We start from the raw sequence: 26,158 nt of genomic DNA, 5'->3' as shown, positions 1-26,158 counted from the left end.
ATCTCTCTTTACTGTATATCTCTCTTTTTCTTACCACATGAGTCTTTAATTTACCAAGCAATATCAGTAGGACTAAAGCTGTGGCTTTGACGGCTGGATCCATCCCATTCCTTAGCTTTTCAGCCTCGTGGCTGAGGTACTGGCTGTAGCCATGTTTACTGCCACAACTCTATGACATTTCAAGGTCCTTGCCAGCAAGCAAAGTTCAGCAGCCTGTGCTTGCAAACTGCATGAACTGCCTGTGTAAAATAGTCAGAGTTTGTCCTGACAAGGACAGCCCAGAAAGTCGGCATTTTTAAATGGCGCAGCTTTTTTCCTGCTACAGCTGAAAACCGAAAAGCATGTGTTCAGCTTTTCTTCAACACCATTTAAGTGTTTCGTGGCAGAACCTCTTAATGAGCTGCAGGGTTTTGCAGCTAAAGCTAAGTCAGGAAGATTCTCTTAGATGAGAGCACTTGCTTGCCTCTAGCAAGCAGAGTAGACCCGAGAAATCGTTGCTACCAAGAAAACATGCTTTACTCTTTCCCAAGCTTTCTCAGGCTTTCGGTTGATTCAGTTGTCCACACATCTGGGCACCATTCTGTTGTAATAGGAATGGCGGGGCTGCGTTCCCGGCACCCCGGCTGCCTGGCTAGCTTATGCCCCAAAATAATTACATGGACACTGTATTCTTTTAAACATTGCTTGACCCAATTCTATCTAGCCTCTTCTAGGCTAATTATGATATCCCAATCAACCCATCTCTAATAAACTGTGTAGCTCCGGTCTTACCGAGAAAGATTCAGCATGTCTGACCAGGTGGCTTGCTTCATCATGTGTGTCTGCCCGGGAGAGCGGAGCATGGCCTCTCTCTGAGCTAACTTCCTCTTCCTCCCAGCATTCTGTTCTGTTTACTCCACCCACCTATGTTCTAACCAATAAAATGGGCCAAGGCAGTTTTTTTTTTATTTTTTAACCAATGACCTTCCTCCATCACTCACCCCTCTGGGTGAGTAGCCTCAGTGCAGGAATAGGAACTGTTCCTGGGCCAAGAACCTTGCAGACACTAGGGCAGGCTTGGGGGTGGGTGCTGGGATGTGTGGAACAAAGAGGACCCTGCAGCAGAAGCTGGAGGGTCCCTGTGCCCTTCCCCATTTGTTCTGCTCCATCCGAGATGGCACCCACTCACCAGACTGAAAGCTATGACTGTATATATTGAGTTACTTTCTGGAACCACTTTAAGAAGTCCCCATCCTGGGCTTTGCCATGTCTCCTATAAGTCAACCATCATTCAAGAAACTTACTTAGACTTCTTTGTCTCTAGTTTTTATTATGTCTAGGACAATAAATTATTGGAACAAAAGGTCATATAATTTCTAATCCTTATTTAAAGTAATTAGTCATACTATGCTAGATTTTGCAGATCAGAAATGGGTAAGATATAGGCCATTATCTCATCTTTTATGTATGTCAATGTTACATGTGAAATCATAGTACAAACACTACAACATAAAGAAAAGTGTATATACTAATATTTCTTATAACAATGCATAAAGTAAGTGAATGTGATCATTCTTGTGATTATTGTCATTATTGTTAGTTGTGTACCTTTTAGAGAGTAGGTTTATCCCAAACAAAATACATATTTTTGTCAACAAGAAAATTCCTCATTTTTGCAGAAACTGCTAACCTAGTGATGGATCTAAAGCTGACCTGGGTAAAGTATAGAGGCACAATGCATAAAAATGACCAACATACATGATAATTACAGTGTGATATATCATTTACAATAGCTACTAATTGGGAAAAACTGAGAATTAGGCTAACCAAGAAAATGAAGGTCCTGGAAAATAAAAACATTAAATTACAGAAAAAGAAATGGAGGAAGTCACTAGAAAAAGCTCCTATACTCATGGATTATTAGAAATAATATCATGAAAATGACTCTCCTACCAAAAGCAATCTATATATTCAATGCAATCCCAAACAAATGCCAGCATCATTGTTTACAGACAAAGAAACAAATTTTGAACATTTATATGGAGGCACAAATAGCCAAGGAATAGCCTAAGAATCTTGAGGAAAATTACTCTGAGAAGAGTTACCACGCATGATTTCAAATTACATTATAGATCCATAGTAACATAAGGAACCATGTACTGGCAAAAAAGAAAAAAAGAAAAAAAAAACCCTGATACAAAGATCAATGGAACAGAATTAAGGACTGAGGCATAAAACCACAAACCTAATTATCTGACTTTTGACAAATATGCCGAAAATGTTCACTGTAAACAAAATAGACAACACCTACAACAAATGCTTCTGTGAAAACTGGATTTCAATATGCAGGAAATGAAAGTAGATCCATACCTCTTATTATGTGCAAAATTGAACTCCAGACGAATCAAAAAACTAAACATAAAATTTGATACCGTTAAACTTCAGGAAGAAAAAGTAGGGAGTATATCAATTATAGGCACAGACAAGGACTTTCTGAATCAGGTTCTGTTAGATCAGGGACTATGGCAAATCATAGACAAATGGGATCTCATGAAACTTAAAGGTCCTTATAAAGCAATGTAATCAACAATCAAGTGAACAGACAGCCCACAGAAATAGAGAGAATCTTTGCTATTTATACACCCAACAGAGGACCAATGTCAAAAGCATGCAAATAACTCAAAAAACTAAAAAAACACTTAAAGAAATAAACAATTATCCAGGCATGATGGCACATGCCTTTAATCCTAGTATTCTGGGAGGCAGAGGTAGGAAAAATCTCTGAATTCAAGGTCAGCCTTGTCTACAGAATGAGTTCCAGGACAGTTAGAAATACATAGAGAAACCTTGTCTTAAGAAAGCAAAAACAACAACACCAAAAAATAAACAGTCTAATTAAAATATAAACAAAGAATTCAAACAAAAACAAATAAAAATCTATAAAAGGCAAAGAGACAATTTCCAAAGGGCTCAACATTCTTAACCAATAAGAAGATGCAGGATAAACCGCTTTAAGATTCTATATCACTCCAGTCAGCATGGTCATCATTAGATCACAAAGTAAATCTCAACAGAAAAACAACTTGGAATACAAAATCACCTCCATCACAGCAGGTCACCATGGCTTAAAGTTAGAATTCAAAAATACAAATTACAGAAAGCTGACAAACTCATGGAAACTAAATAATGCTCAACTGAATGACTATTACGTCAAGAAAGTAGATTTCCTAGAATCCAATGAAAATAAATGTACAACATTATCCAAACATATAGAAAAATATGAAAACAGTGTGAAGAGAAAAGTTCATAGCAATAAATGCCTACATAAATAATTTGGAGAACTCTCACACTATGACTTAACAGGGTACCTGAAAGCTCTAGAACAAAAAGAAACAAACTCATCCAGGAGGAGTAGATAATGGAAAATAATCAAATTGAAGACTGAAATAAATAAAATAGAAACAAAAAGAAAATACAAAGAACCAATGAAACAAACAGTTGGTTCTTTGAGAACATTAACAAGATAAACAAACCCTTAAAACCATTATCCAAGCTAACCAAACGACAGAGAGAGACTTCAAATAAACAAACTGAGAAATGAAAAGGAGGACATAAGAAATAACACTGAGGAAATCCAGAGAAGCATTAGGTCATACTTCAAAAACCTGCACTCCATAAAATTGGAAAATATAAAGAAATATACAATTTTCTGCAGTTATATTTTGTGTTTTAACAAATAAAGCTTACCTAAAGATCAGAGAAAATGCATAGCTAAGCCACTAGAGACCAATGAGTGGTGGCATATACCTTTGATCCCAGCACTCAGGAGAAAGAGGTAGAGAGCTCTCTTGTTAGTTCAAGACCACTATTGGCTACACAAGATTGAATCTGTCTAAAAGAGAAACATCTCACACAAAGGTGATCTCAGCATTTGGAATCCTAGCACTGGGAAAGTAGAGACAGGAGTGATATGGCTGTGTGGATAGTGGAATATAAGGAAGAAGGAGAAAGGACCTCAGTGCAGACTGAGGAGCAATGCAGTCTAGGCAGGCAGTCTGAGCATCGGTAAAAGTTAAAACTCTCTAGTAGCTAGCCTATCTGCTTCTCTGATCCCTCATCTTTTACCTGCTAATATCTGACTCTAAGTTTTTATTATTAAGACGAACTGCAATTTGTGCTACAATTTTCTGGATAAATACAACTTACTAAAATTAAATCAAGACCAGATAAACCATTTAAATAGTTCTACAAACCCTTAGGAAATAGAAGCAGTAATTAAAAGTCTTTCAAACAAAAAAGCCCAGGGTCAGATGGTTTCACCTCAGAATTCTACCTGATTTCAAAGAAGAGCTAAGACCAATGCTCCTCAAATTGTTCCAAATAGCAGAATCAGAGGGAATATTGCCAAACTCCTGTTGTGAGGCGAGTTATCCTGATACCCAAACTACACTAAGATACAACAATGAGAATTACAAACCAATCTCCCTCATGAACACTGAAGTAAGAATACTCAATAAAATACTGGCAAACCAAATCCAAGAACATATTTTTTTTAAAAAAAATTCATCTACCAGGATCAAATTGGATTCATTCCAGAGATACAAGAATGGTTCAACACAGAAAAATCTGTTAATGTAATACACCATATAAACAAACTGGAAGAGAAAAAAAATACGTGATCATCTAACTACATGCTTAAAAAAATCCTTCAAAAAAATCCAACACCACTTCACGTTAAAGGTCTTGGAGAGATAAAGGATACAAGGAATGTCCCTAAACACAATAAAGGCAATTTACAGCAAGCTGACAGCCTACATCAAATTAAATAGAGATAAATTCAAAATGATTTCACTAAAATCAGGGAAAAGACAAGGCTGTACACTCTCTCTGTATCTATACAATATAGCTCAAATTTCTAGTTAAAGAAGTAAGTCAACTGAAGGAGATTCAGGGGATAAAAATTGAAAAGGAGGAATTAAAACTTTTCTTATTTGCACATGATATGATAGTATACAAAAGTGACCCAAAAAATTAAACCACAGAACCCCCACAGGTGATAAACACATTCAGTGATGTGACTAGATATAAGATTAACTCAATAATATCAGTACCTCCTATATATAAATGACAAACTGACTGAGAAAGAAATAAGGTAAATAAACCTTTTCATAATAGCTGCAAATGACATAAAAGATCTTAGGATAACTCTAACCAAACAAGTGAAAGACCTGTATGACAAGAAGTTTAAGTCTTTGAAGAATGAAATTGAAGAAGATATTAAAACACAGAAATATCTCTCATTCACTTATACAGGTAGGGTCAATGTAATAAAAATGACTATTTTACCAAAATTAATCTACAGATTTATTAGAATCCCCATCAAAATCCCAACATAATTTTTCACAGACTTTGAATGAACAAAACTCAACTTCATATGGGAAAACAAAAAACTCAGTATAGCTAAAATACCGTATAATAATGGAACTTCTGGAGGCATCACCATCCCTGAAGTCAAGAGCTATTGCAGAGCCATATGAATGAAAACAGCTTGGTATTGGCATAAAAACAGACACATGGACTAATGGAATTGAATTCAATACCCTGACATTATTAATCCACACACTTATGAACACTTTATTTTTGACAAAAAAAGCCAAAAATGTAAATGAAAAAGGAAAGCATCTTTAACGAATGATGGTAGCATAACTGGATATCAATATGTAGAAAATTGCAAATTGATCCATATCTATCGCCATGCACAACACTTAAGTCTAAGTGAATCAAAGACCTCAATATAAATCCATGTACAATGAATCTCATAGAGGAGAAAGTGGGAAGTAGCCTTGAATGCATTGGTGTAGGATATACTTCCTAAATATAACACCAATAGCACAGACACTGAGTAACAAACAATGGGAACTCCTGAAGGCGAAAATCTTTTTTTAAATATTTATTTATTTATTATGAATACAATATTCTGTCTGTGTGTATGCCTGCAGGCCAGAAGAGGGCACCAGACCCCATTTAGAGATGGTGGTGAGCCACCATGTGGTTGCTGGGAATTGAACTCGGAAGCTCTGGAAGAGCAGGCAATGTTCTTAACCACTGAGCCATCTCTCCAGCCCCAGGTGAAAATCTTCTGTATGGCAAAGGGCACTGTCAATAAGATAAAAGAGCAGCCTACAAATAGAAAAAGATCTCCACCAAACACAGATCTGACAGAGGGCTGATCTCCAGGATATATAAAGAACTCAAGAAACTAGGCATCAAAATTAAAAATAATTAAATTAAAAAATGGGGTACATGTGTGTTGAGATACCATCTTACACCTGTCAGAATGTCTAAAATCAAAAACACTACTGAAAGCTTATGCTGGAGAGGATGTAGAATAAGGGGAACACTCACCCATTGCTGGTGGGACTGCAAACTTGTGCAACCACTTTGGAAATCAATGTGGTGATTTCTCAGAATATTGGGAGTCAACATACCTCAGGATCCACCAATACCACTCTTGGGAATATACCGAAAAGATGATCAATCATACTACAAAAGCATTTGTTCAGCTATGTTCATAGCAACATTATTTGTAATAGCCAGAACCTAGAAACAACCTAGATGCCCCTCAATGGAAGAATGGATAAAGAATGTGTGGCAATCTATACATTATACTCAGCAGAAAAAAAACAATGACATCTTGAATTTTGCATGCAAATGGATGGAAATAGAAAACACTATCCTGAGTGAGATAACCCTTACTCAAAAATATGAATATGGTATGTACTAACTCATTAGTGGATACTAGCCATAAACAAAGGCCATTGAGGCTATAGTTCATGATCCTAGAGAAGCTAAGCAATAAGGTGAACATATATAGACCCAACCAGAAATTGGAAGGAGACAAGATCTCCTGACAAAATTTAGGAGCATGGGGGTGTCAGGGTAGAAGGAAGAGGAGGGGAGAAGGAGCGGTTTGGAGAGCTTGAGGGAATGGGATAATTGAGATGGAGAAAGGACAGATATGAGAGCAAGAAAAGAGATATCTTGATTGAGGGACCAATTTTGGGGTTAAGAAGAAACCTGGCTCTAGAAAAATACCAAGGAATCCACAAGAATGACCCCAGCTAAGACCCTAAGAAATAGAACAGAGGGTGCCTTAATTGGCCTTGTCCTGTAGTCATACTGGTGATTAAAGAAGGATGCTTAAAAGAAATCCAACACTAGCCCAGAATTGAGAAAATAAATGATTATTTATTTAGAGGTAGACATAAGTTTTTAATTTCTTGTTTTGTTTATGTGGTAAAAAGATAAATTATAAGGTAATATCATCCCTCTGAATTAAAATTACTGTAGGAGAAATTCTGGAAAGCAATATGACTATAATATAATTAAGATTCGGATTCACTCTATCCATGTGTATCTCATATAATTTTTACTCAACAATTGTCAGTTCTTTTTCTGCTACTATTAATTCTCTGGGACTATTCAAGTCTTTATCACTATCTAAGCTTTTGTTTAAATGAATTATTAGATCAGGTGTTATCCCAACAGTCGGTTGTAGACTGGAAATGTCTCCCAACAATCTTTGAAAGTCATTAAGAGTCCTCAAATGGACTCTCCAAATTTGTGTCTTTTGTGTCATAATTTTCTGCAAGCCTATTTTATAACCTAGGTAACTGACAGAATCTCCTCTCTGTATTTTTTTCAGGAGCAATTTGTAATCCCCATTTTGGCAAAACTATTTTTTACTTCTTCAAATATTCTTTCTTAAGTATACATGTTTGAATCAGATAGCAAAATGTCATCCATGTAATGGTAAATTAAAGACTTAGAAAATTATTTATGTATTATTTCCAATGGTTGCCTTACAAAGTATTAGTAAAATGTGGGGCTATTGAGCATATCTTATGGGAGGATAATCCATTGATATTGCCTAGTAGGCTGAGAATTATTATAAGTAGTCACTGTGAAGGCAAATTTTTCACTATTCTTTTCTTGTAAATGTATAGTGAAGAAACAATCTTTTAAATCAATAACTGTAAGAGGCCATTATTTTGGTAATAGAGAAGGCAGATGAATTCCAGACTGCAGAAGGCCCATAGGTTGAATTACCTTATTGGTAGCCCTTATATCTGTGACCATTCTCCATTTCCTCAATTATTTCAAATCTTTTTATTATTGTCTTTTGTAAAGACTGAATCTCCTGGCCTATGTATATTTCTAGTGATTTCATTGAGGCACCTAGCCTCTGGTCCTCATTCTGGACATGTGATTCCAAGGTCTGAAGTTTCTCCTTTAAATATAACATATCATCCTTGGATATTACTAGAATAGTGTGCAGATTGCCATCCTGTAGAGACATTCTTTCTGCTAAATTCTCATAACCTTTTGACAAATTTTGATTGTCAAATTTAACAGTATGAATTCCTTCAGATAACTTCTTAGTACCCTTAGATAAAGATTCAATTTTGTCTGTAATTGTATTACTTTTTTAGGTAACTTCTGATTTTTGATGGTACTAAGCCTATCAACTAGCTGCTCATTATTATTCTGTAAAGATTGTATCATTCCTAAAAGTGTCATATTCCTTCTTAATAATAGAATATGGAGAAGTAAACTGAATCCCAATACCCAATAAATTAAAGTATCACATTACCTATATAAATCTTGCATAATACAATCCAAAGTATTAGCAAAAAAGTTACTAAAATTTATAATATTAATGAAGTCTTCCATATTGATTTATTAATTACCTGTTAAAAGATCCTGTAAACTGCAAACTTTATTGTCCAGCAGATGTTGTGGTTGCAGAGTTGTGACTAGATGCAATGCAGCCCGTTGAGACAAGAATGGTCCTGGGTTGCTTTATGGGTTAAATACTGAGAAATATGCTTTTCTTGACAAATTAAAAGCAATTAAATCAATTCCATACATGGAACAAGAAAACCAGAACTCACAGGCAGGGAGCAGAAACAGGAAGCTGCAGAAGTCAGAAGTCACAATTTGGTAAGGAACCGTTCCAGGGAATTCAGCAATCATGCTTGCACTTGGGAAATTTCCAAGTTTCCACACACAGTAAATTTCATTGTGGTGGGGATTCTAAAAAAAAAAAAAAATACGCTTAGGTAAAAGCAAGTCAGGTAGGAAGGTCTGCGAGACTATCTGGGCCATGGACTGGCTAGGCCATTAGGCTGTCCACCTGGTAGGTGTAGGTGGTGTAATAACCAGGCTAGCTTAATATGAAACAGCAAATTTTAATGAAGGAATAGCTTACAACACCAGGGATCCAGCGATGAGCAGGAGATACAAAAGAAAGAGCGGCGGGGCTCATGCCGCCAGATTTATAGGTAAACATTAGCGCAAGGTGAACATGCCCCCCCCATTGGGCGGAGTTTCCCCTACATCTCCCCTTTTTGTCTAAATAAGACAGAACTAAACCAAATACAACTATATACATTAGTAACAAATAATAAATATAACAATCAATATTGAGCAAGAAACATATAACAAAAGTTTTGCTAAACATTCTATCTCAAGGAGTCTAAATAATATAGAGAGTAACAACAATTATATAATCTTCAACTCCGTCAAAGATCTGAGAAGGGAATAAATATTACTTAACAGACGAGAGATATCCAAAATGTGCAACAAATGACAGAGACAACTGACTACCTGGGCAATCATCCAAAGTCTCGTTTGTAATGTTCAGCCAAACAACTTTGGCTAAGGCCTAACATAATTGACATACCATTATTAAAGGCAAGGAACTTTCTTAGAACTATCCTACCCTGTCCTGGCAAGATAAGATAATCCTGTTTCATCCATTTATGGATATTCTGTATCTTTGTCAGTAGTTGAGGTATGGGCTTTTCTTAACCCAAAGGCCAGTTCTACCAAGAAGACAAGCTTCCAGTGGAGTGTCTTTGGTGCTCAACGTTCTTTCGGGAGTAGAGTGGCATTGCCAGGAGTAATTGTGTCTCATTGGCACAGAATTCTAGGTTAGATTAAAGGCCATTTTCTACAGGTCTTTGAAGAGGCTGAAGATTATACTATCTATACTAAATATAATCTTTATGTATCTAAAAGACCTGATTAATTCTCAATACCTAGCTAACTTGAAGACTAAGAAAATAAACAACTGTGCAATATATGAAGACAATGATCTTCATCTTTAAACAATGTCACTATATATCAAATGTAAACAATGTTATTATGTAAATAGTATCAGAGCTAGAAATGTACATTGTAATATGGTAGATGTATCAATACAATATAGACAAAGTTATAAGCATACTCTTATACAAAAATAGAGGTAGGAACACTCACATTCAATATTCAATATATCAATATGAAAGAAACAGGCAATACAATTTTCTAAAAACAGTAATTCACAAATACCAATCATCCCATCAAACCAGTTAATCCCCCCTTTTTTTGAAAATACCCCTAATTCCATAAAATATCTTCCCCATCCCCTCAACCCTAAACCAGTCACTTTCTCTGTTGTTATTACTGGAAAGGCAGGTAAAGGTGTAGGTAGAGCTTTGTGAGAATTGTTCCAGAGAGATTTACCCACAGATGGAGTTAAAATTTGCCTTTCTACCCTTTGCTCTTCTTCATCAGAATTTAGAAATTCCTCAATCTTTTCAATTCTATTCACCACTGTGTTCTGGAATGTCTGAATTTCCTGTCCAGAATTACGTTCCAAAGCCTTCATTGAGGATTCTAAAGTATGAAGTTTATCCATTGGAGATAACATCTCATCTTTGGACACAATTTTTATGGCATAAACCGTGCCTTCTTTTATTGACAATCTTTCCGTCAATCTGTCATAAGCTTTAGACAAAATCCGATTGTCACATTCAGCAGTTTTGATTCTCTCAGTTAATATTTCAGTTCCTACAGAAAGGGACTGAAGCTTAGGTCAAAATCAGCTGTTCCCTCTTCCTTAGTAATGAATTTCTCCTTAATATCAGCCGTTAACGTTTCAGTTCCTACAGAAAGGGACTGAAGTTTATGATCCAAATCAGCTGTTCCCTCTTCCATAGTAATGAATTTCTCCTTAACATCAGCCTGTACCTTATCTAAATTTTGCTCAGTTGATCGAGTCATGTTAAACAAAGATCTATTCTCTTCTTGGAGAACTTCAAACTGATTCTTGAGAAGATTGTTGTCATTCTCAATTGTTTTTAAGTGTTCAATCTCTGCCTTAAGAATCCTGGATTCTAGCCGGGCGGTGGTGGCGCACGCCTTTAATCCCAGCACTCGGGAGGCAGAGGCAGGCGGATCTCTGTGAGTTCGAGGCCAGCCTGGTCTACAAGAGCTAGTTCCAGGACAGGCTCCAAAGCCACAGAGAAACCCTGTCTCGAAAAACCAAAAAAAAAAAAAAAAAAAAAAGAATCCTGGATTCGTCTCGTAAAGACTTCATCATATTTCTATTATCAAACCATATAATACCAAGGAAAACTACAAATCCCAGAAAGATCCATAGATGTGGGGTGACAGACACCTCTTGTAAAATCTCCCACATGGTACAATCAAAAATGCTATTAAAGTCTTGAATGGTAACGTTTTCAGACATTTTCAATCAAATCAGTATTTATTTTTATTTATAAAAGAAAATTTTTTACCTGTAATGACCATTTCCTGCCAGTGGTGGTGAAAGAAATGCACCTGAGTCCACATGGCCGAAGTCAGAGCCGGTCTGAAAAGTCTACTCAAAACCCACTCAGGATAGTGTTTCCTATTTCCATCCATTTGCATGCAAAAGTCGAGATGTCATTGTTTTCTACCGCTGAGTAGTATTTTAATATGTATATATTAGAATTCCACACTTTCTTCATCCATTCTTCCATTGAAGGGCATCTAAGTTGTTTCCAGGTTCTGGCTATTACAAATAATGCAGCTATGAACATAGTTGAACAAATGCTTTCGTAATATGATAGGGCATCTCTTGGGTATATTCCCCAGAGTGGTATTGCTGGGTCCTGATTAAGGGAGCCATTTTAGGGTTGGCAAGATGGGAGTGGGGGAAGGGAAAACAAGCCGGGAGCACACCGTGAAAGCTAGTGGGCTACGCTCAGCTGACTTGCTTGCAAAAGCTGGGAAAGATCGAGCTTGTTCACAGCCGTGCAAGGGCAGGGGCAAAAAAGCCCGACGTTGGGCTCCAAAATGTAGGTGGCGTAATAAACAGGCTAGCTTAATATGAAACAGCAAATTTTAATGAAGGAATAGCTTACAACACCAGGGATCCAGCGATGAGCAGGAGATACAAAAAAGAGAGAGCGGCAGGGCTCACGCTGCCAGATTTATATGTAAACATTAGCCCAAGGTGAACATGCCCCACATTGGGCAGACTTTCCCCTACAGGTAGGCATAGAGTATGAATCCACACGGGTACCAAATGAAGAAGGATGCTTCAAATAAATCCCATAGCTCAGAATTGAGAAAATAGATGGTTAGTTATTTAAGGGTAGACTCACAAATCAGAATTATCTGCTGGAATGGAGGTGAGAAACTGAAATCTGAAATCAGAACAGAGGCCAGAAAAGAGGCCAGAATCAAGCTCTACATCATCACATATAGTATAAGAGGCCACACCCCAGTGGTGGGAAACCACTGGCTCTAAAACATCCTACAGCAGAAGATTAACTTAAAGATCATCATAGAAACTTCATCCAACAACAGATGGAAACAGAGACAGAGACCCACATCAGAGCACCAAACTGAGCTCCCAAGGTCCAGTTGAAGAGCAGAAGGAGGGAGAGTATGAGCAAGGAAGACAAAACCATGAGATGTTCACCCACTGAGACAATGTGCCTGAACTAATGGGAGTTCACCAACTCCAACTGTACTGGGCAAGAACGAGCATGAGATCAAATCAGTCCCTCTGAATGTGGTTGACATTTGGGGCAGATTGAGGGCACGGGAAATTGTCTCTTCTGCATGTACTAGCTTTTTGGGATCCTATTCTATTTGGATGTATACCTTGCTTAACCTGGATGTAGTGGGGAGGGCCTTGGACTTTCCACAGGGCAGGGTGCCTTGCCCTCTCTTAGGATTGGAGGGGGCTTGTGAGGAGGGTATATGGAGGGAGTGGGAAAGGAGGGGAGGAGGGGAGGAAGTAGAAATGTGGATTGGTATTTTTTAAAGTAATAAAATAATAATAGTAATAATAATAATAATAATAAGGTACAGATCTAAATAGAGAATTCTTAACAGAAGAATTTTAAATGAATATAAGACATTTAAGAAACTGCTCAACATACTTAGTCAAAAGGTAAATGCATATCAAAACAACTCTGAGATACCTTCGTTCACCTGTTAGAGTGAATAACATCAAATACATTGATGACAGCCTATATTGAGAGAATATGGAGTAAAGGGAACATTCCACTGCTGGTGAGAATGCAAACTTGCACAGCCATTTTGGAAATCAGTATATTGGTGTCTCAGAAAATTGAGAACCAATCTACCTCAAGACACAGCATTACCTCTCTTGGGCATATACCCAAAAGATGCTCAATCATACCACAAGGGAACTCACCCAACTATGTTCAAAGCAATGGCATCCATAATAGCCAGAGCCTAGACATAACTTAGATCCCCATAAACCAAAGATTTAATAAAGAAAACATTATACACACAGACACACACACACACACACACACACACACACACACACACACATATATATATATACACACATAATGGAATGTTGTGAAATTTTCAGACAAATGGATGGAGCTAGATAAAAACATCCTGAGGTATTCCAGACCAAAAAGGCAAACACAGTATATACTCACTCTTAAATGGATATGAAATGCAAAACAAAAAATAACCACGTTACAATCCAAAAACACAGAGAAGTTAGACAAAAAGGATGACCTTAAGAGGGACATGTATGGAGGGCCCCAGGAAAGGGAAATAATTAATCTCTTCTGAGAAAACTAGGAGGGAGTAGAATGGAGGGAATGGGAACATGAGGGATCAAGATGGCGAGTTGGGGGAAGGATAGAGAGTGAGAACATTCAAAAAGATATCTTGATAGAGGGAGCCATTATGGGCTAAGGGAGAAACCAGGTGCTAGGGAAATTCCCAGGAATCCTCAAGGATGACTTCAGCTAACACTCCTAGCAATAGTCAAGAGAGTGCCTGAACTGGCCTGCCCCTGTAATCAGATTAGTGACTGCCCTAACTATCTTCATAGAACTTCCATTCAGTAACTGAAGGAAGCAGATGCAGTAACCCACAGCTAGGCACTGGGATGAGCTCCTGGATTTTAGCTGAAGAGTGAGAAGAGAAATCATGTGATCAAGGGGAGTCAAGATCATGTTGGGGAAAAATTACAGAGACAGCTGACACGAGATAGTGGGAGCTGACAAACTCTAGACTGGCAGCTGGCAAACCTGCATGGGACCTAACTAGGCCTTCTGCTTTTGAGCGACAACTGTGTAACTTGATCTGTTTTTGTTACCCCTGGCAATGTGACCAGGATCTAGCCCTTGTGCATGAGCTCGCTATTTGGAGACCATTCTATATGATGGGATGCCTTGCTCAGCCATGAAGCAGAGGGGAGGTGTTTGGCCCTGCCTCAACTGAATGTGACAAGTTTTATTGACTTCCCATGGGAGGCCGTACCCTTTCTCAGGAATAGATGCGGGGTAAGTATGAAGGATGTGGAGGGAATAGGAGGAGGGCAGGGAGGAGGAACTATAGTTGGCAGTAAAGGAATAAAAAAATTAAATTAAAAAATAAAAATTTCATATACCAAAGCAATAGCTTCAGCTGCTATTATTAATATTGAAAAAAAGAGGTCATCATAGTATAACGCAATGTTTTTATTGTATTTATTCTATCTGAGAAAATTTTTAAGGAATTTTTTTTTTGATAATACACTAACAAAGATATATAATAATACACAAGAAAAGAGACTGGTTTATGTACAAAATTAACAAAATAAATGCAAATGTGTAAATAAATCTAATTACATCTTTGTTTACAAAGAAAGTGAAAAATAACAGATTACAAAATATTATACTATTAAATTACATTTTAGTACAGTAGTATTAAGAATTCATGGTATGGGCATGAGTAAGATGGAGCCATACTTTAATATTAGTCAGCTTTGACTCCTTCTATTTGTACATTGTCTTTGAAGTTCAATTCTGTTGGAAAATACTACTCTAGGTTCTTTTTTTTCATTTTTTTATTGAGAAAAGGAGAAAAAAAAAACAAGTTTCCACCTCCTCCCAGCCTCCCATTTCCCTCCCCCTCCTCCCATCCTTCTATCCCTCCTCTCACCCTTCTCCCCCTCCGCCGACTCCTCTCCCTCTCCCTCTCCAGTCCAAAGAGCAGTCAGGGTTCCCTGCCCTGTGGTAAGTCCTAGGTCCTCCCCTCTCCGTCCATTTCTAGGAAGGTGAACATCCAAACTGGCTAGGCTCCCACAAAGCCAGCACATTAAGTAGGTTCAAAACCCCGTGCCATTGTCCTTGGCGTCTCATCAGCCCACATTGTTCGCCATGTTCAGAGAGTCCAGTTTTATCCCATGCTTTTTCTGTCACAGTCCAGCTAGCCTTGGTGAGCTCCCAATAGATCAGCTCCACTGTCTCAGTGGGTGGGTGCACCCCTCGTGGTCCCGACTTCTTTGCTCATGTTCTCCCTCCTTCTGCTCCTCATTGGGACCTTGGGAGCTCAGTCCAGTGCTCCAGTGTGGGTCTCTGTCTCTATCTCCATCCATCAACAGATGAAGGTTCTATGATGATATGCAAGGTATTTGTCAGTATTGCTATAGGATTGGATCATTTCAGGTTCCCTATCCTCAGCTACCCAAGGAACTAACTGGGGACCTTGGCTTGGGCATCTGGGAGCCACTCTAGGTTCAAGTCTCTTGCCAACGCTAAGGTGGCTCCCTTAACTAAGAATTGTGATTCCGTGCTCCCCTATCCAACCTTCCATTATCCCAATCCTCCTTTTTCCCCAAGTTCCCCCCATTCTCCCCTTCTCCCTTTTCTCTCCCCATCTCCCCTTACCCCCATCCCACCCCAGCCCCAAGATCTCAATTTTCTCCCCGGCCATTTTGTCTACTTCCCATAGCCAAGAGGACAACTATATGATTTTCCTTTGGTTCACCTTCTTACTTAGCTTCTTTGGGATCACCAATTGTAGACTCCGTGACCCTTGTTTATGGCTAGAAACCAATTATGAGTGAGTACATCCCATGTTCATCTTTTTGGGTCTGGGTTACCTCACTCAGGATAGTGTTTTCTATTTCCATCCATTTGCATGCAAAATTCGAGAAGTCATTGTTTTTTACCGCAGCATAGTACTCTAATTTGTAGATATTGCAAACTTTCTTCATCCATTATTCCATTGAAGGGCATCTAGGTTGTTTCCAGGTTCTGGCTATTACAAATAATACTGCTATGAACATAGTTGAACAAATGCTCTTGTCATCTGATCGGGCATCTCTTGGGTATATTCCCAGGAGTGGTATTGCTGGGTCCAGGGGTAGGTTGATCCCGAATTTCCTGAGAAACCGAAACACCCATTTCCAAAGTGGTTGCACAAGATTGCTTTCCCACCAGCAATGGATGAGGGTACCCCTTCCTCCACAGCCTCTCCAGCAAAGGCTATCATTGGAGTTTTTGACTTTAGCCATTCTGACAGGTGTAAGATGATATCTCAAAGTTGTTTTGATTTGCATTTCCCTGATCGCTAAGGAGGTTGAGCATGACCTTAAGTGTCTCTTGGCCATTTGAACTTCCTCTGCTGAGAATTCTCTGTTCAGTTCAGTGCCCCATTGTTTAATTGGGTTAATTAGCATTTTAAAGTCTAGTTTCCTGAGTTCTCTATATATTTTGGAGACCAGACCTTTGTCTGTTGCGGGGTTGGTGAAGATCTTCTCCCAGTCAGTAGGTTGCCTTTTTGTCTTGGTGACAGTGTCCTTTGCTTTACAGAAGCTTCTCAATTTTAGTAGGTCCCATTTATTCAATGTTGCCCTTTATGTCTGTGCTGTTGGGGTTACACATAGGAAGCGATCTCCTGTGCCCATCTGCTGTAGGGTACTTCCCAGATTCTCTTCTATCAGGTTCAATGTGTTCTGACTGATAGTAAGGTCTTTAATCCATTTGGACTTGAGTTTTGTGCATGGTGATAGATATGGGTCTATTTTCATTCTTCTACAGGTTGACATCCAGTTATGCCAGCACCATTTGTTGAAGATGCTTTCTTTCTTCCACTGTATACTTTTGGCTCCTTTATCAAAAATGAGGTGTTCATAGGTTTGTGGGTTAAAATCCGGGTCTTCTATACGATTCCATTGGTCGACTTCTCTGTTTTTATGCCAGTACCACACTGTTTTCATCACTGTAGCTCTGTAATAGAGTTTGAAGTCACGGATGGTAATGCCTCCAGACAATCCTGTATTGTATAGTATTGTTTTGGCTATCCTGGGTTTTTTGTTTTTCCATATAAAGTTGATTATTGTCCTCTCAAAATCTGTGAAGAATTTTGATGGGACCTTGATGGTGATTGCATTGAATCTATAAATTGCCTTTGGTAGAATTGCCATTTTTACTATGTTGATCCTCCCAATCCAAGAGCAAGGGAGGTCCTTCTATTTTCTGGTATACTCCTCAGTTTCTTTCTTCAATGCCTTAAAGTTCTTGTCAAATAGATCTTTCACTTCCTTGGTTAGAGTTACCCCAAGATATTATCTGCTGTTTGTGGCTATCGTGAAAGGTGAAGCTTCTCTGATTTCCCTTTCTGCTTCCATATCCTTTGTGTATAAGAGGGTGACTGATTTTTTGGAGTTGATCTTGTATCCTGCCACATTACTAAACGTGTTTATGAGCTGTAAAATTTCTTTGGTGGAGTTTTGGGGGTCGCTTATATACACTATCATATCATCTGCAAATAACAAAAGTTTAACTTCTTCCTTTCCAATTTGAATCCCCTTGATCCCCTTACGTTGTCTTATTGCTATTGCTAGAACTTCAAGCACTATATTGAAGAGGTATGGCGAGAGTGGACAGCCTTGTCGTGTTCCTGAGATTAGTGGGATGGTTTGAGTTTCTCTCCATTTAATTTGATGTTAGCTGCTGGCTTGCGGTAAATAGCTTTTATTATATTTAGGCATGACCCTTGTATCCCTAATCTCTCCAATACTTTTATCATAAAGAGATGTTGAATTTTGTCAAATGCTTTTTCAGCATTGAATGAAATGATCATATGTTTTTTTTTTTTCTTTCAGTTTATACTCTAGGTTCTTAACCACTTTCAGTACACACAAAACTCTTTCGAGCTTTTGGTTTCTATTATGAAAATCAAAACTTTCCTCTACTTACTTTTATGAGTAAAAGAGTGAACACTCTCTTCAGTAGGACATTGTTCTCAACATGCTGTCCAAACAATACCCTTTGCCTAGTAAACCTCATTCTCTAATGCTTGACCATAAAGGAACAATCTCTCCAGTAAAAATATTCATTTCAATAATTAGTTTGTTCAATCACACCATATTCCATTTTGTAACTGAATTGCTTATATTGCAATTTGTATTCCATAAACAGGATGCTTTGTCTTTTTAGCACTATAGGGGAAATACCTCTGGTGACCATTCATAACTATGTTTTTCTGATGTTATGCTTTATTTTTCTAAATGAGTCTTTCTGTAAAACCATTATCTTGCTATGACTGTACAATCCTCATTGCCATAATTCAATTAACTTCCTGTGATCCTTTCTCAGATTTAGCATAAAATGGAAATTTCACACTAAGCAAATTGACAGGATTATTGTAATTCCTCTGTAACATCTGAAGCTGTAGCTATTGAAAGAAACTTCTTTCTAGTCTTTTAGTTTATATTTTCCTCAAATTCTTAAGCATGAATTATTCCATATAGCATCACTTTGGAGACCCTATTCTGCTGTAAGTAGACTTTTTGTTAATGACCCAGTCTTTCTCTTCTACCCACAGACCTGCAGTTCTTATTATAATGAAACCATATAGACTGTTTTACTGTTCCCTTGAAATTCACAAATTGAGCCCCTGATTCCAAGTGCAGTGACTTTCAAACATTTTGGAGCATGACTCGCTAGTTGGTGACCTACTGTGCTCTTACATGCTTGTGTACAAATGTAATCACAAATAAAACAAATGAAAAATTAACTGTTTTTACTTAATATGATAAGCATCCTATTTATTTGTCTATTTTCATTTTGCCACAAAATAATGACTTATAAACTGCTACAGCATATTTGTTTGAATATTTCATGGTAATAGAAAAAAAATGTAGCCTAAATAATTAAAACATATTTGGAAGATTATATGTAATGTTCATAAAAATTAAAGAAGAAAATAAAAACTGCACTTATAGAAGTCAGTACCTAAATTACTGTGGAGTTAGAAACAAAGATTTGATTATCTATGGACCCTTCCCTTTCTTTGTCTATCACTGCCTTCTTTTTTATTTATCTTCAGTATATCTATCTACCTACCTATCACAGAAGTATGTGTAAATCTGTATATCCCTATATTTATATAATTCTGTTTTTTTCTCTCTCTAAAATTGTTTTCAGAATGTTGTTTTTTTTTCTCTGCATGTAAAGAGCTGGCCTCAAGATAAATTAGAACAACTCTGAAGAAATTCAAATCCTCCAGTTAGATTAGCTTGAGACATGTGCCTTCTCTCCTAATATCGATTCAAAATTACTGGTGTAGTAAGAATAGTAAAGTACCCCTAGAAAAAATTAAGAATTAGGAGAAAGTAGTTATTTCAAAAGAAAGGATGATGATAGAAGGGATTTGTAACTAAAAAAGTCATTAAAAGTCAAAAAGACACACTTGTTTCTTTAAAATATTTTTACCTTATGACCAAGGATACATATAACTTTTTAAAATCCCAAACTTTCAAAAATATTCTCCTTATCATTATCTTTTACAGCAAAAATGATTCTGTTTTCTCAAGTAGAACCATAATCAATAGCCAGGCCTCCTCTAATGACACAGTCAGGATATGGTCTTTCAAAGCTATGACATCAACTACAAATTTAGAATGTGGAAATGACACATATTTTTCTTGCAAAAGTTCAAATGTGCTTCATAATTTGGAAACATTCTATAACTGAATGATAAATGTAACTGTTTACAAGACAATCAGTATGTAATAGTAGAATGAAAAGAGAAGGCATGTTAATAAATTACTCTTAAGAAAGGAACAAAGGGTGTGTGTAGGAGACATTAGAAGAGTTGAAGAGAATGAAGGGAAAGGGGCCCATGATGAAATTATGGAATGATTTAGAATAAACTATCTTGAGTGGTGTAACTCAGACCTCAAAACACATACATGTTATGTATTCTCTTATATGTGGATGGTAACATGTAAGCCTTTGATAGACATGTTACAATCCATATAACTACAGAGATAATATATAGAGTAAGGGTTGCAGATGGGGATGGAGAGGATCTCCCAAGGAAGCTAAAATAGAATATATGGTTATGCAGAAATGGGGTAACCTAAAGTGAGAGGATTAAATGGGGAAAATGATGGAAGAGACAGAGTAAGGGAAGGAATGCCATGAAGGACAACTAACACCAAAAGCTATTTTAAGAGTCATATAGAAATCTATTAGTATTGAAGTTTCATAAAATATATGCATATATGAAATAAATATAAATGGGTTCAACTAAAAACAAGAGAGAATGTCCAAACTAGACATTTTTTTTTCACCAAGTAAAATTTCAAGTGCCAGAAATGGGTTACATCTAATTGAGCTGTTAGCCATAAAAGGGTACAATGGAAACCCCCAAACAATTTAGTCATTGTGAAGGCTATTCTGTTCTCCATCAATGGATAGTAAGGCCATACTAGTGAAAACAACACTTAAATATCTCATTGAAATAAAAGAAGTTGAGCTGGTGCCTAACTAGAGACTTCATCATTACTAATTAGTGTTTATGGTACTGGAAGGCACTTTGCGTGCTGCCAGAAGAGAAAAGTAACTATCAAGCAATGATAAAACCTGTGATCTACAACAGAGACTTGCCTGTATAATAGTCTTGTGTAATAGTTACACAAATATTCTAAGAGTATCCAACCACTATGTGGTTGAATTTAAAGCCCGCTTCATGAGATGGAATCTATGCCTGACACTGCTCAGGTGGCTAAGAACCTAAGACTAGATAGGTCATGGACTTGGGGAAAAAACAAATATTAGTGTTCTGCTAAAGGAGCATAGCAATAAAATAAGTCCTAATAACATTCTGCTATAACCATAAATCAGCGCCTCACACAGTCACAATAAAAGAAGTTACTTCTTGTAGCAAATACAAAGTGACACAGAGACCTACAACTGAACAATTTGAGAAACTTTGGATTAGTCAGTCTTATGGGATGTATTCATCAAACCTTCCCCTCAAAGCTCACAGGCTATACAAAAGATGAAGCAGAAAAACTATAGGAGACAGAGAGAATGAATGACACCAATAAAACAGTGTCTTATGGATGCAATAGGAGTGAAGCCCATGTGAGCTCACAGAGGTTGTGACAGAATACACAGAGTCTTTACAGGTTTAAGTAAGAGACAGTCCCAGAACTGAAATGGAGAGGTAGACACAAACTACAATCCCTAACCAAGAAATGATCTCCATTCATGTCTGCTTGCAAAGGAAAAATTGGAGTCTCACTGAGTATATTAACCTCATTTAAAGGCAGTCCCCATGCCCAGAAGTTGGTGCTCACCTCATTGGTCCTTTTGCAGACATTTTGTTTCATATTGCTTTGTTAGGGCACTTTTTGTCTTTCTGTTCTTTGCTTGTATACTATGGTTCCAATTGTATATGTGTAGGTTTGTTGTATGTGTTCCTTGTGCTTTGTCTTTGTTTTCTTTAAATCAAATTCATTATAATTTTTGTTTGCTTGTTTGTTTTCAAAACAGGGAGAGAAAGAATGTATGGATTTGGGTGGTTGTAAAGGGGAGGAGTAGGAAGAATCTGTAGGAGTTGGGAGAGAGGAACTGTCATTAGAATATATTATGGAAAAAGTCCAATTAAAAAGTAATGTATTTCTTAAAAAATAAAGGGAGAAAAATAAATTATCACCTGTAGGTACAACTACTTTATCCTGAAAGTGGAAGTATACCAAGTAGGACATTGCAAACTCTGATTTAGAGTGAGTAAAAGCATCTCACCAGTAAACTGTATGGTTCTATTTCTAGAGTCTTGGTCCTCCACTGCTCATATTGGTAAGAGAAATTAGACTATATATTCTATTAAGGATTAGCCAGTTTCTCATTCCTTCTAGCTCTAATTATAAATATAAAAACATATCATGAAAGAATACAGTATCTTCCATTTAAAACATATATTTAGGTCATAAAAATAATCAAGTAGAAAGATGGTATCAAGAGATTGGTTACTGAGGTAGTTGTTATGAAGCACACAAGCACGCAATGACCAATTTATTCTATTATCATTAATAATTCAAATGAAACATGTTAGTATCTGTTGTATCTGATTTCTTCTCTGGTGGATAAAATTCAACAAAAATAGGGTTTTCCAGCAAGACCCAAGGAGGATTCTAACATTTGGTGGTATCATCAAGAAATGTAGTTGTTAAACACAGAGATAAAACTTGGACAGACTACAGTTTCATCACTACCATAGAGGATTCAAAGTGGTAGGCACAATTGTAGGCCCAAAGTGGGGAGTTAGGTGTTCAAAATGTGGAGTGTTGTTTTTATGTGAATAATAAAAAACCAAGAGAAAGGAGTGAAAAGAAAGGACGCATTGAAATCAAGGAGGGGGAGTCAATAGCCTTAGCAATACACGTAACTCAAAGGCATAAAGCTCTTTCTTGCTGGATACCAGTTGGAAATCTTTGAAACAGCTAGAATAAAAGTACCAAGTAGATGATATGCCAACATAATATCCACTTTTTCAAACTGCACTGGTGTCAATGTTCTGGTATAAAGTGTGACAGTTTTTACTCATTGGGGAACTTTTATCTCATATCTTTTGAAATGAATAAGAATAGAGTGGTTAAGGTACAAAGTTGCATGGAATGAATCAGAACACAGAAATAAGAAAAATGGTTTATTAATTTTTTAATCAATAAGCATTTATTGAATGTTTATTGTATACAAGGTACTGAATTAGGGGATGATGTCTTAGTCATGAAGACAATAAGGATCCAGTCCATTTGGGTTAGATTATAGATGAACAGCTCTAGGGACAACAATCAATGTAGGGATTTACCTCTCTATATCTAAGCTGAAAGCTTCTTTTCAGGTAAAATTCTAGATATTCTCTCAAACTGCTTGCACACTATTAGTACTCTTGTTTAACAGAAAATTCAATGTTTTAAACCTATTAATATTATGCATATAATAATAGTGGAGATAAAATGACATGGATAACTTTTATTATCTTTGCCGGTAGAATTTGCTGTGATTGACAGAATTCAGTTTACTTTAGTCTTGTGACATAAATTTGCTGATAATGAGGTCATTGTCTGCTTTATATTTACATACTCAGAGGTTATTTTAGAGGATTCCTATGCATTGAGTAAGTACTCAATCAATATTTTTTAATGAATGAATTGATCCAAGCAGACAAGATATCTGTGGCATTTATTTGCAATGAAGTTCATATGGTAGTGAGAATATAGTCAAATAGGCATTCGATGGTTAAAGGGTATGAGTAAGGGGCATAAAAATTTTAGAGCAACAATGGCACTGGGTTTTGATCCTACTGCATGTACTGGCTTTGTGGGAGCCTAACCAGTTTGGATGCTTGCCTTCCTAGACCTGGATGGAGGGGGGAGGACCTTGGACTTCCCACAGGGCAGAGAACCCTGACTGCTCTTTGGACTGGAGAGGGAGGGGGAGAGGAGTAAGGGGAGGGGAAGAGGAGTGGGGAAGGGGAGGAAAATGGGAGGATGGGAGGAGGCAAAAATATTTTAAAAAAATATAGAAAAAAATTTAGAGCAACATCCTGGTAAACAAATTCCATTGTCATCTATTTTCAACAAATTGATTTGTTCTTCAATGTGACCAGAAGTACCAATTGTTTCAGTATCAAATGAATCTGATATTGTAACACCAAATCATAAATTAGTGTATACAAAGGTCTTTTAGATTTTTATGGAATGGGCCAAGCTATCAAATACCTGTCTTTCTACAGTGACAGGCGTTTATTTCCTTTCAATAATGGTTGAAATATGATCACATTAATCTTCTTTGCTTTTCCTTTCTCACCCTTGAAATAAATGGTTATAGTATATTTAATGTTGTGAAGGCAAGAGTGTTCACAACATGCTGTTTCACAGAGACAAGACAGACTGGACATTTGACAGACATATATATATATATATATATATATATATATATATATATATATATATTTACATCCTGGGTGTATCTCTGTAATTTAAAGAAAAAGGACCATGCATTTGAAAGAGAACAAGGAAGGATGTACATAGGAGAGTTAGGAGCAAGGAAAGAAAGGGGAAAAATGATAGATTTATATTATAGTCTCCTTTCACATATATATATATATATATATATGTATGTATAAATTTAGAAGAAACTTGTCTCAATAGGTAGAATATAAGATGTAAGGGAAAAAGATGAAGCATTGGTTGCAAGTTACTGGTTACAAGAATCTGAAATGGCATCATTGTTGGTTAAACAAAATGGTATTTATAGAAAGGCTAGTAAATTAAGCCCCACTAAAATATAAATATTTCACTCTGTAAAAATTATGTTAAGATTGTGGAAGGAAACAGTTATCAAATAGGGAAGAGCTTTTTGAAGCACAGCTCTTGCAAAAAAAAAACAAAATATGTAAATAATCCTCGAAAGTAAACAGTAGGAAAGCAAATAATCCAATTAAAAATTGTCCAAAATAGGAAGTTATTTTACAATAAAATATTCAAGCATGTAAAACACATGCAAACACTATGGGCCCTTTAGAAAAAATGTAAACTAAAACTGAAGTGAGATACTATTATATACCTGATTAGTCTAACTATAAGTATGACAAACATAGATGACTATTGACCTGTAATTCTTAATACCTATCGAACTTAAAGACTAAGAGAATAAACAACTGTGCAATAAATGAGGACAATGACCTCCAAATGTAAACAATGTATAAGTATCTTGATCAGAGGTAGAAATGTACACTGCAATATGATGTACATAAACAATGCTTTAAACAGAGGTAGAAGCATGCATGCATACAATATTCAAGATAATTTAATCAATATATAAGAATCATTACTATCAAGAGCCATTTCAGGCTTCTTCTTTCTCACATATCACAGGGCCTTGAAGTAAAAATCTTAAGACAGAAAACTTAATGTTAGCAAAAACATTACATGCTGACCATGGAGACTCAAGCTCTGGAAAGCACCACAGAGTGTCTTCATTGCTTGCTGCTTATCACTAACAGCAGGTGTTCTAGCCACTGACCTTGCAACTGCCCTGCTTAGCTGCCAAACTGCCCCACTTAGTTGCCTAGCTACGGAGCCCCTCCTTCCCTTCTCCCTTCACCCTTCATCCTTCCCCCTTTCCTCAGTTCCCCCTGCCCGAGCTCCTTACTGAGGAGTATTTAAGACATGAAACTTGCTTCAATAAATGGATGCCTTGACAAAGAATACTGTTTGACATCCATTTCTCCCCCCCCCCATGTCTTTCAGATAGTGCCTCTTCAAGATCTTGGAGTAACTTAGGACCTGCTTGGCGGGTAGACTATACCAATGTAACTGTCTATAAATAATAACTCACAAATACCAATCTATTATCCCATCGTCTAATTTTCCCTCTTTCTTTTTTTTCAAAAAGATCCCTGAGCTTATAAAATTCCTCCCTCAACCCTCAACTGTATACCAATTATAATCAACCCCTAAATAATATACCCAAGCCTGAGGACAAACATTGCTGGGAGAGGGGACATTGTCTTCTAGAATTACTTCCAGCTGTCATGGGGGCAACATTCTTTTTAGGGGATCCTGTGAAAATAAAATGATGGTTAAATTCCATGATTTATGTCTGGTAATATTGCAAATAGTCTTTGAGTATTTTGTGGAGGTCTGGCCAGAACATTGTAAAAGATGTGCACCATTTCAGCTAACCAAGTTAGAACCATCTTGTGTAACTGATACCTAAAATAGGTCTTGTAG

Source organism: Microtus oregoni, unplaced genomic scaffold (genome assembly GCF_018167655.1).
Source record: "Microtus oregoni isolate MIOR12 unplaced genomic scaffold, Mior012 000052F_ref0000163, whole genome shotgun sequence".
Taxonomy (NCBI): Eukaryota; Metazoa; Chordata; class Mammalia; order Rodentia; family Cricetidae; genus Microtus; species Microtus oregoni.
This window is presented reverse-complemented; position numbering follows the sequence as displayed.